We start from the raw sequence: 21,187 nt of genomic DNA, 5'->3' as shown, positions 1-21,187 counted from the left end.
AGTCAGGATCGAGGGAAAGATGAACGGAGCAAAGTACGGAGAGATCCTTGATGAAAACTTGCTCAAGAGAGCTCAGGACCTCAGACTTTTGAAAAGTACTGTATAGATAAAGATATTTGCTTTAATCTTTTTTTTTACTCCTAATAAAAATGTATACACACAAACAACTGACAGATGCCCACAAACAACTACTACATCTAATTTGCCAAGACCCGCATGCTCAAACCCCCATTCCTAGCGCTAGCATTATTGTTTGTCACTTGGTCTTAAATTGTACCAATTTGTCTTTCTCAGTCGCTCATGCTATTTTAATATCTAAATAATAAATAATTAGATTTTTCCTTTGTGTTAATGATGGTGGATTGATTTCTAAGTTTTTAGTATACGTTTTTTCAAGATGAGTGATGAGAAGAGAATCTCCATGTCTTGAAATATGCAGACAGACTGATTAAAAGTACATTTACATTGTAATACTTCTGACAGCCAACTTTCTAGCGCCGTCCATAACTTTTGGACTTACTGCGTCATTATTAATTTTACACTAAGGGATTACTCTGCCATTATGCTGTAGAATTTGTGAATTTTGTCTCATGTATAATACATTCTATAGAGCTACATTATTTTATACTGGATTAAGCGTAGATTTTTGTTAACTATCATTTTGTTAGTTATGCTCCAGCTTTCCCTCCATGTTGTGCCAACATCAGTTATTTTTAAGTCTTGGTTCCAATTTTTGTTAGGAGATTGTCAGTTGGATATGCTCTCTGCAAGGTTTTGTATGTCTTCCCTATCATATGAACATACTTTTCTGACTCAAGTAATATTCCCTCAAGGTTGCGCTGATGTCCAAAAGATTTGAAATCGAAATTTCGTGATATGTAACTTTTAAGTTGCATATATTTGAAACTATCTACATTGGTCAGTCCAAAAATGTTTCATTCTGTCATGGAACTAAATGTATTTCCTGCTACCAAGTCATTTACAGTTTCAATGCCTTTAGTTTCCCATGTGGATCAATTTATCTGTGAATTCTGAAAAGCTGTCCAAGGATTGTTGAATAAGGTTGTGTGTTTAGGGAGTGATATTGGTTCTTGTAGAATACGTTTCATTTTCGATGATGGTTTTAAGGCGGTACATATTTCAATTAGTTAAGATGGTAAGACGCTACCATTGTATTATATTTCCTGCTTTATATGATGTTGCAGAAAGCCGGAAGTAAATCCTTGGTAATGCTTGCCTCCTGAATGCAAGTGTTTGACTCGGTGGAAGGGGACCAGTGACTTTATTATGATACAACTTTATCAATGTACCAGCTAGTCATTTTTCAAACTTGGGTCACCCTACTTTGAACTGGTTTCCTCCAAATATCATCCAATTTGATGAAAAACATAATTTTCACTGTGCAGGACCTTTAAATTTAGAGTTCACATGTTAACCTTTTTTCATGTGAGGAAAATAACATGTCTTCAGCTCACGTGGGAATTGTAGTTTCACAATTGGCCCAGCGTCGTCCGGGTTAGGGGAGGGTTTGGCCGGCAGGGATTTTCTTGTCCCATCACGCACTAGCGACTCCTCTGGCGGGCCGAGCGCAATGCACGCTGACACGGTCGCCATGTGCACGGTGTTTCCTCCGACACATTGGTGCGGCTGGCATCCGGGTTAAGCGGGCATTGTATCAAGAAGCAGTGCGGCTTGGCTGGGTTGTGTTTCGGAGGACCTTGGCCTCTCCCGAGTCCGTACGGGAGTTGCAGCGATGGGACAAGACTGTAAACTACCAATTGGGGAGAAAAAGGGTAAAAAGAAATGCTACATTTATTAAATAAAAAAATGCACATGTGAATATTCCACTTTCACATGTGGAATTGCAAGTTCACATTTGAAATACCTTCACGTATTCACATGTGGGGGTGAAACAGTTTTATTCTGGTGGTGTCCATTTTTACTCATGTTACTCATGTGCCATCTTTGCTGTTGATGGTTACGTTTTCTAAATATAGAGATCACATGTTTAATCAATCAGTCAAATGCATTTATAAAGCCTTTTTGACATCAGCAGATGTCACAAAATGCTATACAGAAACCCAGCCTAAAACCCCAAACAGCAAGCAATGCGCGCAATGTTTAACTAAACTGTGTTGAGTTTTCGAGTAATTTTGATGTACAGTATGATTTAATTGTCTTGACCCGAATGAAAAACGCGTGATATTTTTTTCATTTACATGAGTGTAGCCAAGCTAAGTAGCTAACTCACTTTTGTATGAGTGTATTTACATGTGTACATATAAACCACTGTCATGACGTTGGCCTGTGGGTAAGGTTTATGACCCCCCCCCATAAATACCTTTTGGGAAAAAAGGAACCATATTTTGGTAATAAAACCAGTTGGAAATATGCTTGGGAACGTAATGAGTATGGATGTCAGTTCGGTTGTCATCTGAGACATTATGACTGATGACAGGACGACATAAACTGTACCTGGGAAAGTATACACCCTCTAGTTATCAGAGTCACATGGAATTGTTATGCAATTGAAATGTTTGATATTGAAATTGTTTGTTAGGAGATTAAATGTAATTTTAGCTTCCAAATGAGAGAATTGGGTTTTCATAAGGAAAGTGCCCTGCTTGATCAGTGGCCCACCCCTGTGAAGAGACAGGGGTTATAAACGATGAAACACATCCTTCCCCCTCTCCACTATATAAGCCTTTGATGAAAAGATAACCGTTGTTCCAGTACGTGAGGTCTGCAGCCTTTACGTTAGAAGGACACACGTCAAGTACAGAACTAAGCCAACCTCGGCGTGAGCTTTGGTGGCGAATGGTATGAACTTTGAGCTTATTCACTACAGAAGTGATACTTCCTAGCCGTTGAGTTAGCAGCGGCCGCTGTAGACAGGGGCTAGGAAAGGACGGACGACGGATCCAGTCTAACAGACGGACGAAGATACCACCACGTATCCAATTTACCACCAGAGACATTCTTCCGAGGACAGGAAGATCTGTTGGCCAACCCGGCCAGCATCTACGACCAATCTACTGAAGCGCAGCTCAGAGTAAATATTTATAGCATTTTCCTTTTCCAAATGGGCGGTAATTTAGAATGCATAAGATAATGTATTTACGATAGCATAGCTGCTGTTTCTTTGTTCCTAAATCTTCCCGCTCTTTCATTCAAGCCCAACCCCCTTTCCTTTGTGTAACCAGCCATGATACAGGTTCCGTCCACCAGGACGTTTTCTGTATGACATCATTTGTATTCTGTGTATATGTAATTCTGTGTGATTAGTTTAGGTATTTAGTAAATAAATAATTAAACCCAATTTGGTATTGCTGATTCAACTTGTTAGCCAGGGTTCGTGAAGATAACCAAGAATTTACAACGTTCATTATGAGACTGAAAATAAGATAAGGGTTAATATTGACTGCTACCGATGTAAAGTATTACTAAGTATTTTAAGAGTTTATTCGGAAGATAACGGCTCTATAAACGTTCTTCCGTGGTGCCCCGACTTTCTAGTTAATTACATTTACATGATTAGCTTAATCAGGTAATATTAATTAGAGAGAGAATTTTATAGGTTAGCATGTCATATCACTTAATCCGGCATAGCCAAAGACACGACACCACACACATTTCTTTATATACATTTTAGGTTACTTTTTATATTCACTAGCTAGCTATTTTTAGCTTCTTGTTATTGTTAGCTGACCATTGGTTTTTGTTCCATTTAATACATAGGCCTAAATGGGATTTTAATGTATTTAAAAATTGGTGAATATGTTTGCTACTGTAATGAATGTAAACAGGTACTTTTACAGAAAGAGATGTTTTTGAATTAATCAGTTAACTTAAGTTAACATTTTGTGATTTTAGTGCACAATTTATTTTATCTTGATTAATCACATGGTCTAAAAGGATTCAAACTAGACTGAAAACATCCAAAATACATCATTTATACAGCTAAAAACAACAATGTGAAATCGTTGACATTGAGGTTAAAGTGTGCTTCATCAATTTGCCTGATTTTGCTAAACATTTGGACAAAATCTAAACTTCAATATTCTTATATGCTTATGTTTTTTTATTTTAAAAAGTATTAAATTACGGCTCAATTTGAGGAAATTCTACATTTCTGACTAATCTTGATTAATCACAGCAAATCCTGCGATAAACTTGATTACATTTTTAAGCGTTTGATAGACATTTTTGGGGTTCAGGGAAGAAAACATGTATGATTACTTTATTCTAGCCCTCATAACTATTATATACCATCAATGCACTTTTCCTTTAAGCCGCGCTTGCTTCATGATCATGAGGGGAGGTAGCCTTCAAATCCTCCCTCACGCATTGGCCTGTTTTATGCCACCTTTTCTTCCATCTAATCCCGGGAAAGGAGGCTGCGGATGCTACTGGACAGCACCGCTCGCAAGGCGTGCGCGACGCCATGACTTCATCACGTTACGTGGAGGGAAAGGGAAGGGAGGGAGTGAAAAGAGCGCACGGGATGGGAATAGAAAGGAGGAGGACAGCTGCGAGTAGAGGGGTGGGTGAAAAGGGAGGGGAGCGAGAGAGGAGAAGTAGGGGGGCGCTATGACATCACCCTCCAGCCAAACGCATAGAGCTGTGGTTTATCCAAGCGCGGTTGAGGGTACAGTCCTGCGATTCCACATGCGTCCGAGCAACCTGCGCTATCCGGGGATTTTAAACACTACTCACCGCTAGAACCTGAACCGATTCTCTGGATCTGCCGCAGGACGCTCGCATACGGGATTATTGTTTATTTGTTTATTTGAACAAAATGTGTGTGTTTTTTGTATATGCACAATAAGAAAGAGAGGAACTCCATCATTGACAACGGTAGGAACAGTTGTCTTTTTTTCTAACGGAGTTGTATCCGCATGCTTGGAGGTGCTTCTTGAAACGAGAAAATATTTAAGCTACTTCAACTGGTTCTCCACTGTGGAATGCGTGACGGGCAGTCTGTGCCCGATAGTGCCTGTCTGTGTACATACTTGTAAATGCTGATTGAGTAGCCTAGGAGGGGGATGCAGGCTGGTAGTGGTACCCAAAAAACAGCTCTCAAGAATACTGCAAGAAGCGTACCAGTGCCACGGAACTCTGCGGGGTAGAGCTGACGCTGATAGGCTACAGCAAAGGTTATGTGATTCTGTAGCCCTACTCCGTAGCCAAAATGTGCCCCATGCCATCCTCTCCTATTCTTGTACAGAGTATCAGTACTGGTGGCGGCAAACGTTATAGCCGTATCCAAAAGAGCTGTTATAAAGAATACAGCGTTGGCTGTTACCCTCGTTTTGACGGCATTTGGTCATTACAAGTTTATTCACTCTATCTTATTTAAACCACACCAGGAGGAATTTACAATATTCTAACTGGGGTGAAACTTGGCATGCATTTTACGCAACCATTTGTTACATTCTAAAGCCTGTACGCTTCAGAGGTGGCTAGTCTTAATAACGCATTTCTGAATCATCTTCAATGGGGGAGGGAGGGGGGGGGGGGTGAATGCTGCGGCAGGTAGAGGCGGCAGGTAGTCTAGTGGTTCGCTTCCCCGAGCGGACTAGGTGAAAAGAATCTGTCGATGTGTCCTTGAACAAGGAACTTAACGCCAATTGCTCCTGTAAGTCGCTCTGCAGAAGTGCGTCTGCTAAATGACTAACATGTAAATGAATGCTCACTGTAGCAGGTGCATATCTCCACGGGTTAACGAAGCCACCCATGAGACGCGAATGCGTTGCAGTTGAGTTCACTGATATTGCATGTAGCCTATTGATAATGACACTAAACAATCGTATTGATCATAAATGGCACGGTACCTGATACGTTTCGAGAGTTAAAGGGCATCAGACAAGTAACGTCAATTTGATCTATTGTTGGGGTAGCCTAATGCAGATTTTGAACATGCATTGACATTTGTCTGTATCGTCGGGAATCTGACTCTGATCCATGTTTGCGCGTTCAATGGCGGGGTTATTTTTCTTGCCAATGATTTGGGTTTTTAGTTGTGGTGCGTTTTTTTTTCAAGGTGCGCTCCCAAAGCCATTCATTGAAAGATGGAGTCAGGAGCAGTGTGATGTCTGGTGATTGTCTGAGTTTTAGAGTGCAGGTGACACCCTTGTTTAATGTCATTATCCTGTTTCGACCGCTTTGACTGCTGGAGAGATTTTACTTGTAGAGGGACTGTTAATAAGCTACTCTGTATTTTAGGTTGTATTCTTTTTAGCCTTTTATGTATACTCTACATAATTACTTATTTAGCCTTGTGTAATGACGTTTAGGATTCTATTAGTTAGTTCTCTATATGGAGATTAGCCTAAACATTATTTATCCTGAAGTATATGGTGTTTTACTATTGGCTCCGGTTACGCACACACTGCAATCGACTTCACAGACGCATTGCCAGTATGTGGACTTGTCCCCGAAGGACGGAGATGTTAAGTGCCTTTGATTGGTTACCAATGTAGGCACATATCATAAAGAACCTTGCAAAAAGTGCTATTGAAAAACATATTTCCTTGTTTCCCAAATAGGATAATAAAATGTTCAATTGTTATAGCCTATACAATCACTGTTTCCCCCAATTAAACACGTTCATTGAAAAGGGGGGAGAGGGACACACGACATCTAAAATATAACCTTTTAATTTGGTTGGGATTAATACATCATTATAGGCTAATCCTATTATTTTATGAAGTTACGCATCCTGCCTTGTAGACGAAATCTGGCTTGATCGGAATGGGTGTGTGTTATAAGCTTTGCGAGGCACATCATAAAAGCTCGCGAGGAACCGTATATTGCCAGGGCCGAGGCTGTTAAAAGAAAATGGGTTTATTCGTTTTTTTACCGCTGTCCTACCCCGGTAACGTAGTTATAGCGTTTTTATGATGCCCAGGAAATGGCTTACGGGTTTCCAATGTAATGTAATCAAATGTATATGATGTTGCTGTGTATTACAGTTCTCCATTACGCGTCATCACGTGAGAAATGTGGACTGACTCCTCTCTCCTGGATGCCGGTAAGCATCCGAGACGTGCAGGTGGCCTCTCACCGAAGATTTCCACCGAAAGCACGACCACGCCCCTTGCTCACACTCAAAGTGAAAATAACCCCGTCTGAGTCTCAGTAGTCTGAATGAGGGCTACTCAAACATTTTAACCTGTATTGGTTTGGAACTATTTCATATTATCTGAACTAAAAATGTTTCATTCGAAAATGTGTGGGTATAATTGGGAGCTTGCCCATTGGAAAAGCCCATATAATTTTCAGCATATCTTGTTTCAGAATCCTCCCTCCATCCCATTCCTCTTATCTCTCTCCTCCCTCTCCTTCCTCAGTTCCTCTCCTTTTCTCCTTCCTCCTCTTCTTCAAAGGACAGTTAAGACATCCAGTTGTAATATAACATTAGCCAAACGTTTTGTTCTAAATGATGTTGTGTAAATGCCAGTCAAATACTGAAAACCATCACACCATAAATTATGTAATTTCTAATATAGGTCTAGACCACACCCTATTCTTTATTATGTAATATTACATGGAACTACATGGAAATAATTCATGGCATCCTCTGTTTCTCCTTCCAGCTCTAATGTTGGCCCCAATAGATATTATATCTCCTTCCCTCCACTAGTGCCACCAGACATTTCTGAGAGGTGAATGTCTATTCGTTTATTTTAGCTCAAAGATTTGAGAAATTATTCAGTGTTTCATCTCTTCTCTAGAGACGATATCTTACCATGTGAGGACTAAACAGGAGTCTCCTCCACATTGTTTTTAGTCAGGCCTGTCACTTGACATCCATATTAAGGGAGACTTCCCCGGAGTTAATGGCCTGTACATGGTTAATGAAGCATCCACTCATAAAATGTGTTGTTCACACACAGTCAAATACCTGCGTTGCCGGATCAGCACTCTACTGTTCCACTGGAGATGTACCATGTTTGGTTAGGGGCCTATGGTCAGACCGAAGAGGCAGTAGCTTGTTAAGAAGCTTTAGGCATGCAGGCTTTAGTGCGGAAGGTAGCCTAGCGGTTAAGAGCATTGGGCCAGCAACTGCAATGTCACTGGTTTGAATCTCTGAGCCGACTAGGAGAAAAATCTGTTGTTGTGCCCTTGAGCAAGGCACTTAACCCAAATTGCTCTGGCTAAGAGCATTTGCCGAATGACTAAAATGTAACACGTCTCATCAATCAAGCAGACCTGTATATATGCTACTGGGGGAGGGTTCGGGGTGACGTGGTGGTTGAGCAGCTTTCGTTTACTGTGCGAGACCTTCACTTCAATCATGTTCCCTGGCGTAAGAGGGCTGTTGCCAGATGGGAGGTATAGTGCTGCTGGCCGGTTTATACACACACACATTAACGTGCATCGGCATGCATGCGCTCACACACGTACACCGGTTCCAATCCACAGTTACTGAGATGAGTCACATTCTGCAGTCTCATTACTTCACCACCATACAGTACACGAGCGTGGCCGCCGCGTCGTTAATGCAGCCCAAATGGAAATGGATGCGGCTGGCGAGGCTTTTAAAGCACCATAAAGGCGTGGCGCATAAGCAAGAAATATATAATAATGTCGAGCGTTATCGAGAGCTTTGCCGCACACGCATACACTCGGCGGCGGCCATCTAATTATCCGACGAGAGCTTGTTAGTTGTCACGTCAAGATAAACATATATATATTTTTTTAAATTGGGGGTCACGTTTTCACGCTGCCAGCGGAAATCGAAATTCTGAGTAGGAAAATGTAAAAGTCGAAATATCCCTCTTACATCCACAGACTCTACACCCCGAGTCCCCTCGTAACTCGCCGTGAATGAGTAATTTAGACGAGGTCAGAAGTCAGAGAATGTGAGAGAAACCCACGACTGGTGCCGTTAGTTCTCTGCTGCTGCCAAATGGTGGTTCATACAGTAGTTCTTATCAGGAAGCATATGGTCCTCAACTGTATATGCAAATCCATTCCTAGAATACTCAGGGAAGGTGACAAAAATCCCTCACTTTTAACTGAATAGATCTAGTGGTCCACCATCATCACTGAAGACTCGCTAGACCTTTTATGATATTCATTGCCTCTAGAACTAGAGCGAGTGAAGAAAATAATGATTCATCACTAAGTTTCCATCCATGAACATTCTGGCCTCATTTTACTCTTGACAATTTAATGGGTTTGATGTGTATGCTCTTCCTGAACAAGTGGGGATTTCAGGAAAAAGCAAGATGAGGACAGGGGTGCACTGCATGTGGAAAGCCAGGGACGTCTCCTCGGATCTGGGGAGAGAGATCAAGCTCACTCTCCTCTCCACTTCTATGAGGTTTCTGGGAGAAACACCTTGAGGGCATCTCCCGTGTCAACCAAATGGAAGGGGACTACGCGGAGTGATCCGTTGTCTCAACGTTGTCTCTCAGTTAAAGCAATAGGGTCTTGCTCCAGCAGATACTTTCTCCTCACGCCATAGACGCTGTGAGACATAGGAGATGAGACAGGATGCCGAATGGTGCCAGAGAGGCTGGTGCATTACCGCCACCAACAGCACAGGTGGTGAAATTACATTTACAATTAGAAGCTAGGTACACGCAATTGTGTACTAGCTAGCCAGTGTGTACTAGTTAGCTACTGTGTACTAGCTAGAATGTACTAGCTAGCTAGTGTGTACTAGTTAGAGTGTACTAGCTAGCTACATAAGCAACCGTGGTTAACATAACACCATGGACCAGAGCTAGTGCGCCAACTGGTATGTGCGTTGCACACTGACTCCCTGGAACAATGCAACTGACTCAGGCGATACACAATACCAATAAACGTCGACAGGTTGCGCTCGCACATGCCGTTTGAGACGCAAAAATACCATCTGAGACTCACACGCATGTGCTTTGAGGTTCGTAGACCACGTGGCGTCAGCGCACAGCTGGATGCTTCTCGGTTAAAGGGGAACGATCGATGCGCCACATGTTCTTGGGGGATGAAAGAAAGGAGGTGTCACTCGTGGTAAAGGCTGGCTTGGTTGTGTATTTCTGATCAGCTGATAAGGAGAGAGGGAAGGGATGGAGGGAGGGAGAGAGGTAGCAGGAGATGCTGCTGTGAATGCTGAAGAAATCATCAAGTGCTGATTTCCTTTGTATTTTCTGAGCTACAGGCTCTATTGGAGATTAGGGTGTGTCGCCTCCAGATATCCATCCAGTAATAGATAGATATAGCCTAAGTTACAGGTGTTGTGTACTATACTTTTTCTCTCCTACTGTATGTTACTCATTAGTATACAGCCTACTGTTGAATTCAAATCTACTCAGATGTATTTTTTATGATGTATGATTAAGTATATTTAGAGAAATGTATACTCAATATAAGTCATTTCTCACCATGTTGCCATCTTCGCAATGCTTAGGCCTCCTGAGTGGCGCAGCGGTCTAAGGCACTGCGTTGCAGTGCTAGAGGCGTCACTACAGACACGGGTTCGATCCCAGGCTGTGTCACAATTGTCCGTGATCTGGAGTCCCACAGGGCAGCGCCCTATTGGCCCAGCATTGTTAGGGGAGGGTTTGGCCGGGGGGGTTTCACAAGTAGGCAGTCATTGTAAATCATAATTTGTTTTTAATTGCCTGGTTAAAAAAAAAAAAATTCAGCACATCATTGTAATAACTACACAGAGATACCGTTATTATATATTTATGAATTATGCTAATAGAGGGAAATCCAATTACATGGCATATAAGACACAAATATATGTTTGGAAACACATAATAGAAGTAATCATGGCATAATTTCAGTGGTGTTGAGACCGCGTCACGTGTGCGCCCAATACTGGCACTCCACTGCTTTTACTTGGAAATAGGCCTTTTACACACAAGCATTAGCAATGTGTGATTTTTGAAGTCGAAGAGTATGATGGACAAGCTGAAAACAAGGGGATGGATTTCTATTTTTATTACGTTTTATCCTTTTGTATTGGTGTGTACTCAACAAACCTGTTTGAGCCAACATGATTGATGGCGTGCTTATAGACATTCAAATGAGAGTAGAATTCTTAATTGCCCTTTAGGGACTTTCTCTTGGACGTTTAATCTTTGAAGCACTGACAGTTTGCAACACAAGGTACAGATGACTGTATATGAATGGACAAAGCCATCGATCACGTGACAACATTCATTCCTATGTGAAGATTTAACAGCGCATTTGAAGCCAACATACACAGTTTGAGCTAGTCCAGGAAGTGACATTGCAGGCTAGCTCAGTGCTGCCCCCTTTCATTGAGTATCCCCAGAAAACCAAAAGTGTCTCTGTGAAAGTTCCCAGAACATTCGTTTGGTCGCTCCAAATGTTGTCATAACACAAAAGCTGTCCAGTCGTGCTGATGATTATACAATGTTTGTATAAAACATTTGCCTGATGTTGCAAGAACATTCCTAGAACACATTTAGTCTGTTCTTTAATGGTTCACAGAATGTTTTATTAGGTTGTGGGAACACCCTGGTGAGAACATTGTGGGGACATCACAGAAGATATGCCCCTAAAACATAAAAACTATCCAGTTGTGTTGATGATTCTACAATGATTGTTTTAGGGTGCAAAAAACATTGACCTGATTTTGCAAGAACGTTCCCTGAACACAGACTGCTTCTTTAGGTAGTGGGAACTATGTGGGGATATGACAAGGAGAAAGCTTCCCCAAAACACTAAAACTGTCCAGTTGTGCTGACATTCAGATAATGTTTGTATCAGGGTGCGCAAAACTTTTAATTGATGCAAGAATGTTGACAGAACAGCCTTTCTGAGTTCTTTAAAGGTTCCCAGAACATTTCATTAAGTTATGGGAGTTGTCTGGGATACTCACATAGGTTGCACAGAACATTCCAACAATTTTGCGCAATGTTCCACAATTTACAAATAAGTAATTTTTTATGACGATCATTGCATATTTGTTTTAGGTTTAACATAATATTTCATTGATGATCACGAAATAAACATTTTACCTTGTCTTGGAGGTCCTCAGAATATTTCAAGAACATTCTCAGCATGCAAATTTGTAGCTCCTTAATAAAGCATAAGAAATCAGATTGGAATACATCATAAAATACAAATACCCCATAATGACAAAGCAAAAACAAATTTTTGTCCGGGCTCTGGCTGGGCCACTCAAGGACATTCAGGGACTTATCCCGAAGCCACTCCTACGTTGTCTTGGCTGTGTGCTTAGGGTCGTAGTCCTGTTGGAAGGTGAACTTGCAAAATCTAGATCCCTACGAATCAGCTGGGCTAGACAATCTGGACCCTCTCTTTATAAAATTATCCGGCGAAATTGTTGCAACCCCTATTACTAGCCATTCAACCACTCTTTCGTATCGTCTGAGATCCCCAAAGATTGTAAAGCTACCGCGGTCATCCCCCTCTTCAAAGGAGGAGATACTCTAGACCCAAACTGTTATAGACCTATATCCATCCTGCCCTGCCTTTCTAAACTCTTCGAAAGCCAAGTTAATAAACAGATCACCGACCATTTTGAATCCCACTGTACCTTCTCCTCTATGCAATCTGGTTTCCGAGCTGGTCATGGGTGCACCTCAGCCACATTCAAGGTCCTAAACAATATCATAAGTACTGTGCAGCCGTCTTCATCGACCTGGCCAAGGCTTTCGACTCTGTCAATCACCGCATTCTTATCGGCAGACTCAATAGTCTTGGCATCTCAAATGACTGCCTCGCCTGGTTCACCAACTACTTCTCAGATAGAATTCAGTGTGTCAAATCAGAGGGCCTGTTGTCCGGACATCTGGCAGTCTCTATGGGGGTGCCACAGGGTTCAGTTCTCGGGCCGACTCTTTTCTCTGTATATATCAGTGATGTCGCTCTTGCTGCTGGTGATTCTCTGATCCACCTCTACGCAGACGACACCATTCTGTATACATCTGGCCCTTCTTTGGACACCGTGCTAACAAACCTCCAAACAAGCTTCAACGCCATACAACACTCATTCCGTGGCCTCCAACTGCTTTCAAATGCTAGTAAAACTAAGTGCATGCTCTTCAACTGATTGCTGCCCGCACCCTCCAGCCCGACTAGCATCACTACTCTGGACGGTTCTGACCTAGAATATGTGGACAACTACAGATACTTAGGTGTCTGATTAGACTGTAAACTCTCCTTCCAGGCTCACATTAAGCTTTTCCAATCCAAAATTAAATCTAGAATCGGCTTCCTATTTCGCAACAAAGCCTCCTTCACTCATGCCGCCAAACATACCCTCGTAAAACTGACTATCCTACCGATCCTTGACTTCGGCGATGTCATTTACAAAATAGCCCCCAACACTCTACTCAGAAAACTGGATGTAGTCTATCACAGTGCCATCCATTTTATCACCAAAGCCCCATATACTACCCACCACTGCGACCTGTATGCTCTCGTTGGCTGGCCATCACTACATATCTGTCGCCAAACCCACTGGCTCCAGGTCATCAATAAGTCTTTGCTAGGTAAAGCCCCGCCTTATCTCAGCTCACTGGTCACCATAGCAACACCCACCCGTAGCACGCAGCAGTAAAAATCTCTGAAACTGGAGTCTTATATCTCCCTCTCTAACTTTAAGCATCAGCTGTCAGAGCAGCTTACCGATCACTGTACCTGTACACAGCCAATCTGTAAATAGCACACCTGACTATCTCATCCCCATAGTATTACTTACCCTCTTGCTCTTTTGCACCACAGTATCTCTACCGGCACATCATCATCTGCACATCTATCACTCCACTATTAATGCTAAATTGTAATTACTTTTGCCTCTAGGGCCTATTTAGTGCCTACCTCCCTACTCTTCTACATTTGCACACACTGTACATAGATTTTTGTGTTTTTCTTTTATTTTGTGTTATTGACTGTGCGTTTGTTTATATGTAACTGTGTTGTTTTTGTCGCACTGCTTTGCTTTATCTTGGCCAGGTCGCAGTTGTAAATGAGAACTTGTTCTCAACTGGCCTACCTGGTTAAATAAAGGTGAAAAAAATAAAAACCTTCGCCCCAGTCTGAGGTCCTGAGCGCTCTGGAGCAGGTTTTCATATAGGATCTCTCTGTACTTTGCTCCCATTCATCTTTCCCTTGATCCTGACTTGTCTCCCAGTCCCTGCCGTTGAAAAACATCCCCACAACATGATGCTGCACCAACATGCTTCACCGTAGGGATGGTGTCAAGTTTCCTCCAGACGTGACGCTTGGCATTCAGGCTGAAGAGTTCGATCTTGGTTTCATCAGACCAGAGAATCTTGTTTCTCATGGTCTGAGAGTCCTTTAGGTGTCATTTGGCAAACTCCAAGCGGGCTGTCATGTGCCTTTTACTGAGGAGTGGCTTCCGTCTGGCCACTCTACCATAATGGCCTAATTGGTGGAGTGCAGCAGAGATGTTTGTCCTTTTGGAAGGTTCTCCAATCTCCACAGAGGAAGTGTTTTGCTACACCCGCAATAACATTTGCTAAATATGTGAATGTGACCAATACAATTTGATTTGGAGCTCTGTCAGAGTGACCATTGGGTTCTTGGTCACCTCCCTGACCTTAAATAGACAGGTGTGTGCCTTTCCAAATCATGTCCAATCAATTGAATTTAACACAGGTGAACTCGAATCAAGTTGTAGAAACATCTCAAGGATGATCAATGGAGACAGGATGCACCTGAGCTCAATTTCGAGTGTCAAAGCAAAGGGTCTGAATACTAATCTAAATGTGATATTTACGTGTTTTATTTTGATTACATTTGCAAACATTTCTGAAAAACTGTTTTCACTTTGTATTATGGGCTATTGTCTGTAAATTGATGAGGAAAAATGTGGATGTATTCCATTTTAGAACAAGGCTGTAACATAACATAATGTCAAAAGAGTCAAGGGGTCTGAATACTTTCCGAATGCACTGTATGAAGAGGATGGGAATGTTTTTATAACTCTGAAATTGTTCTGTGTCCCGATTGACCATGTTAGACCTGTCACGTCCTGACCAGTAAAAGGGGTCATTTGTCATTGTAGTATGGTCAGGGCGTGGCAGGGTGTGTTGTTTTTGTGTGTTTTGGGGTTGGTTTGTTTCATGGGGATTTGTTCTAGTTTTCATTTTCTATGTTCATTTTCTATGTGTGTCCGAGTATGGTTTCCAATCAGAGGCAGGTGTCTTTCTTGTCTCTGATTGGAAGCCATACTTAGGCAGCCTGTTTTTTTCCTTTGGGTTTGTGGGTGGTTGGTTTCCGTTTAGTCTTGTGTGCCTGTCGGGACTGTTATCGGTCGTTTGTTGTTTTTTGTTGAGGTGCATTCATTAACTTCTATGGGCTACGTGGGACGCTAGCGTCCCACCCGCGGTACACGCTATCAACAGCCAGTGAAATATCACGGCGCGAAATACAAAACAGAAAAAATCTCATAATTTCATTTTCTCAAACAGTCAACTATTTTACACCATTCTAAAGATTAACTTCTCATTCATCTAACCACATTGTCCAATTTCAAAAAGGCTTTACAGCGAAAGCATAAAATTAGATTATGTTAGGACATAAACTTCACAAGAAAAACCACACAGTCATTTTCCAAGCAAGGACATGCATCACAAAACCAAAAATACAGCTAAAATATTCACTAACCTTTGATGATCTTCATCAGATGGCACTCATAGGACTTCATGTTACACAGTACATGTATGTTTTGGTCGATAAAGTTCATATTTATATCCAAAAACCCCATTTTACATTGGCGCGTGACGTTCAGAAAATGTATTCCCACCAAAACTACCGGTGAATAAGCACATCAATTTACAAAAATACTCATCGTAAACATTAATAAAAGTTACAACAGTTATTGAAAGAATTATAGATATACTTCTCCTTAATGCAACCGCTGTGTCAGATTTTAAAATAGCTTTACGGAGAAAGCAAATTTTTTTATATTCTGAGTACATAGCTCAGCCATCAAAGCAAGCTATACAGATACCTGCCAAGTTCTGGGGTCAACTAAACTCAGAATTAGTATTAGAAATATTCTCTTACCTTTGCTGATCTTCGTCAGAATGCACTCCCAGGACTCCTACTTCCACAAGAAATGTTCTTTTTGTTCGAAATACTCCAGATTTATGTCCAAATACCTCTGTTTTGTTTGTGCGTTGGTTAGTTCAGATCACTATCCAAAGGCATAAAGCGCGAGCGTATATCCAGACACGAAAAGTCAAATAGTTCCATTACCGTTCGTAGAAACATGTCAAACATTGTTTACAATCAACCCTTAGGGTCTTTTTAACATAAAACGCCGACAATATTCCAACCGGACAGTAGCGTATTCATTACAGAGGAAAAAGAAGGAGTGGCGCGCCAAACGTGCCTGCGCAGTAAACAACTCACTGGTCCCAGGCAGTCCACTCATTGACTGAACTCCTATTTTCTGCCCAGTAACAGGAGAAGGATGAAACACGTTTCTAAAAGCTGTTGACAGCCAATGGAAGCCTTAGGAAGTGCAACGTGACCCCACAGACACTGTAGTTTCGATAGGGATTCAAAAGAAGAACTACAATTCTCAGATTTCCCACTTCCTGGTTGGATTTGTCTCAGGTTTTTGCCTGCCATATGAGTTCTGTTATACTTACAGACATCATTCAAACAGTTTTAGAAACTTCCGAGTGGTTTCTATCCAAATCTACTAATAATATGCAAATATTTGACTCTGGGCCCGAGTATTAGGCAGTTTACTCTGGGCATGCTTTTTCATCCGAAAATGAAAATCCTGCCCCCTATACCTTAAATAGTTAAAGAAATAGAATGAGCACTTTACACGCTGCGCCTTGGTCCCTTTCGACGCATGTGACAGAACCACCCACCAATGAAGGACCAAGCAGCGTGGAAGGGAGCAACAGGAGAGGTATCTGGAGTCCTGGACCTGGGAGGAAATCCTGGATGGGAAAGGACCCTGGAGTCAACCTGGAGAGTATCGCCACCCGCTGGAGGAGATAGAGGCAGCGAAGGCGGAACGGCGTTACTGGGAGGAACGGCTGGAACGTCAGGAGGAGGCTGAGAGGCAGCCCCAAAAAATTTTTGGAGGGGGGCATACGGGTAGTTTGGCTAGGTCAGGGGGGAGCCCTGGCCGCCAGTGCGTCTCCTCGGTCTAGTTTATCCTGCGCCTGCTCTACACACGGCAGCCCTCATTCCCCAGCACAGCCCAGTTCGCCCTGTGCCAGCGCTCCACCCGTGCCGGGCTACAGTGACCATCCAGCCAGGACGGAGTGTGCCAGCCCTGAGCTCCAGACCTCCGGTGCGCCTCCACGGCCCAGTGTGCCTCGTGCCTGCTCTGCGCACCCAGTCTCATGTAAGTCTCCCCATTTCGGGGAGACCGGTCCCAACTCTTCAGCCCGGAGCCTCCAGTGACGCTCCTCAGCCCGGAGCCTCCAACGACGCCCCTCAGCCCAGAGCCTCCAACGACGCCCCTCAGACCAGAGCCTCCAGCGACGCTCCTCAGCCCGGAGCCTCCAACGACGCCCCTCAGCCCAGAGCCTCCAACGACGCCCCTCAGACCAGAGCCTCCAGTGACGCCTCTCAGTCCGGGGCCTCCAGCGACGCCTCTCAGTCCGGCGCCTCCAGCGACGCCTCCCAGTCCGGAGCCTCCAGCGACGCCTCCCAGTCCGGAGCCTCCAGCGACGCCTCCCAGTCCGGAGCCTCCAGCGGTGGTCTGCAACCCAGAGCCTTCAGCGGTGGTCTGCACCCCAGAGCCTTCAGCGGTGGTCTGCAACCCAGAGCCTTCAGCGGTGGTCTGCAACCCAGAGCCTTCAGCGGTGGTCTGCAGCCAAGAGCCTTCAGCGGTGGTCTGCAGCCAAGAGCCTTCAGCGGTGGTCTGCAGCCAAGAGTCTTCAGCAACGGTCTACAGCCCAGAGCCTCCAGCGGGGGTCGGCAGCGCAGAACGGGAGCTACGCCCGGAGCCAGAGCCACCTCCGTAGTGGGAGGATTGACGAAGGGGGGGGGTGTAGCACAGGAACCGTCGTTGACGTTGGCCACCCTCCCTTCCCTCCCTTTAGGTTTGGGGTTGTTTTTGTGGGGTTTTTGTTTTGAGGTGCAGTCGGGGTCTGCACCTTTGGGGGGGGGGTACTGTCACGTCCTGACCAGTAAAAGGGGTCATTTGTCATTGTAGTATGGTCAGGGCGTGGCAGGGGGTGTTGTTTTTGTGTGTTTTGGGGTTGGTTTGTTTCATGGGGATTTGTTCTAGTTTTCATTTTCTATGTTCATTTTCTATGTGTGGCCGAGTATGGTTTCCAATCAGAGGCAGGTGTCTTTCGTTGTCTCTGATTGGAAGCCATACTTAGGCAGCTTGTTCTTTCCTTTGGGTTTGTGGGTGGTTTGTTTCCGTTTAGTCTTGTGTACCTGACGGGACTGTTATCGGTCGTTTTTTTTTAGTTTTTTTTTTTAGGTGCATTCATTAAAGAAATAGAATGAGCACTTTACACGCTGCGCCTTGGTCTGTCCCTTTCGACGCATGTGACAAGACCGAAAAACCCTTGCAAGGCCATAGCTATCCACTGGTGGTGCAGAGGGCTAATGATCTAGTTACAGATCTGAAGATTGCAGGGTTCTTTTACCATGTTTCTTTTGAAGAAAAAGAAAATGGTGAAATTGAGGCTCAGATACACTCTACTTACAGATAACTCCTTATTTCACACAGATTTATACATCCAGTCAGAAATGCAGAATTTAGTAACTGTAAAAAATAAATAATAGTGTAAAAATGACTGTTGAACCTTTTTTTTTTTAAACACACCCAATATAATTCCTACTTTGTGGAGCTTGACATGGTCTCCCCTGTCATATATTTCATGATCTGAAAAGCAAAAGTGATCCTAGATCAGCACTCATAGTCTTGAATACCTTGTGAATATGGTCCCAGAAGTACGCAGCAAATAAAGAGGATTGGTGAAATGATGGGAAATAACCCAGTTACCAGTATTTCCCTGTGTTAGTTATGTCTAAGGCTAAAAAGGAAGCATGGAATTCCTGATTGACCATACTGCCAGAGAATGAAAGATCTGGCTTGGAAACCAACCATTGTAGGTTCAAACCCCACATGTGAAGATTGTTAACATGTAGAAAATGTGGTTGTGTTTGTATGATTAACACTGTTCAAATGTCCTATTAATAAAATACTGTGTGTCTATATCACCTTGTAGTGGGCCATATACTATATGATGTCCCCGCAATGTTCCCACCAGACTGTTCCCACAAACTATTGAAACATTCTGGGAACCTTTAAAGAACAGCCAAAATGTGTTCTGGAATGTTCTTCCAACGTTAGGCGAATGCTTTATACTAACAATGTAGAATCATTAGCATGACTGGACAGTATTTGTGTTATGAGAACATTTGCCGCGACCTAGCAAATGTTCTGGGAACTTTCACAGAACCAATTTTAGTTTGTTGGGAAAACATTACTGGTACATTGTATTATAACATTACCTGGAAACCTAATGAGAACTTATTGGGAATGTTGTGGCTGTTACAGATGTTGTGCACAGCATTTTAGTGTATGTTATGAGAGCATTCCAAGGATATTTTTATTTTATTTTTTTATAAATAAATGTATTATTATTCTTTTAATGATTATGGATTGTTATTATCCTAATGTTAGAAAAAATCCTAACAAGAAGTTAATGGGAATCTTAGCAGATATTTGGGGAATGTTCCCGGGTTTGCTGGGTCAAGTTGAAGGTCGACCGGTGTACGACAGGCTGCCATTAGCAAGTAAACTTCTTCTGTGTGCAATTTTAAAATCAACAGTTCAATGGCATATATCTGGTGTAATAGAAGCAATTATTTGTACCATGATTCTCTTAGATTTGTATTATTTCTTTTACCCAAAGATTGACCTGTTTTCAGCTAACAATGCCTGCAGTACTGTTGTCAGCCTTGAACTTTGTGGCTTCAATGAGAGGGGGCAGTAGTTCTCCCCTGACATATACACAGAACATACAACACAATGTATTACACAAAACATTTAATTGGATCAACATGAAACAACAGTCAGAAAGTGAATGTCAAGATAGACTATGAATGGTGGTGGATGAGAAACCATGCAGTGATTGATCTCTCATCCGCCCAGCACGGGCAGGTTCCCCCATCTCCAATCAGCTCCATACAGATTGGATAACAAACTCTCCCTGGCAGGACACCTTTATTCAGGAGCATAGACAATTGAGAGCTCTATCATTGGCCGAGGCATTGAGGAAGAAGTCTCTCTCGGGGTTATGCTGTTAACGAGGCTAGCACCACATGGCCCCTCCACTCTTTACCTCTTGAAGGTCACCTCGACATTTCACCTGCTCCCCGATGCTTCTTTGCCATGACAACCCAGTCGCTGGTCGCTGCAGACAACGTCTGTCCCAGCGAGGGGGACCCGTGATGATAATGCTTTGAGACAACGGCAGGAAGAATCCCTGTTCGTCAACATAATTTATTTATCGGTGTTTTATCTATGAATTATTTATATTTTTGTCTTCAATGCCTTTCTATTTTATTCAGGTGGTACTACAATGGTCTGTGTATGTGTTGTGGGGCAACAGGGTTCAAGGGAGGACCAAAGCTAGGGCAGCAGAATTAAGACGGGGCGATCTGTGACCCTGTACATTTCACCTGCAGGTACAATAAAATCCTCATAGCCCCTACATTGATCTCTCCAAGAATAAACCACTTACTCCGCTGTGTGCGTGACCATGTGGGCCTCGTCAATTATTTAGCCGAGAGTGCTGTGCAAGCTTCCGTTTGCATGCAACAATGGGCACGGGGAACTGGGAGTGAGGGACAGAGAAAGGGAGAGAGAAAAGGGGGGACTGGGCCTTTGTAAGAGGCATCAACAATTATTGATCAATGTGGATATATATCTGCCATTGTACCTGGTTGAAACATGTCCAGCCTACCTTGCTGGATTATTATATTTGCCTCCCCTTCTCGACCTTCCATCGCTGGTGAAGAGCTACCTACAACAGCATACACATTATATTATTCAACGCTAGTGCCATTCACTCCCCTCTGTTCTCTCAGTCTATATATTCTCCTATTACCAGCTCAAACAAAGCCTCATGAATCCAAATGGATTTGTCTACCTGATTCCCATGCCATTTATTAGACTCACCCTCCCGGAGATGTAATTCCAAGTGTCCTATTAGGCTTCGATCCATGC

At 43.0% G+C, this 21,187-nt stretch overlaps 1 protein-coding gene across 1 annotated transcript in view; it reads left to right on the top strand.

Annotated features, from left to right (window-relative positions):
• The first annotated feature begins 4,593 nt into the window (after nucleotides 1–4,593).
• The window catches only part of LOC106613507 (receptor-type tyrosine-protein phosphatase S), a 282,372-nt gene continuing 265,778 nt past the window's right edge, over nucleotides 4,594–21,187 (top strand). The window contains exon 1 of the mRNA XM_014215826.2: nucleotides 4,594–4,857. The gene's annotated coding sequence lies outside the window, so the exon portion shown is untranslated. The remainder of the gene's footprint in view (nucleotides 4,858–21,187) is intronic.

The sequence above is a fragment of the Salmo salar genome, chromosome ssa10 (genome assembly GCF_905237065.1).
Source record: "Salmo salar chromosome ssa10, Ssal_v3.1, whole genome shotgun sequence".
Classification (NCBI taxonomy): domain Eukaryota; kingdom Metazoa; phylum Chordata; class Actinopteri; order Salmoniformes; family Salmonidae; genus Salmo; species Salmo salar.
This window is presented reverse-complemented; position numbering and strand designations above follow the sequence as displayed.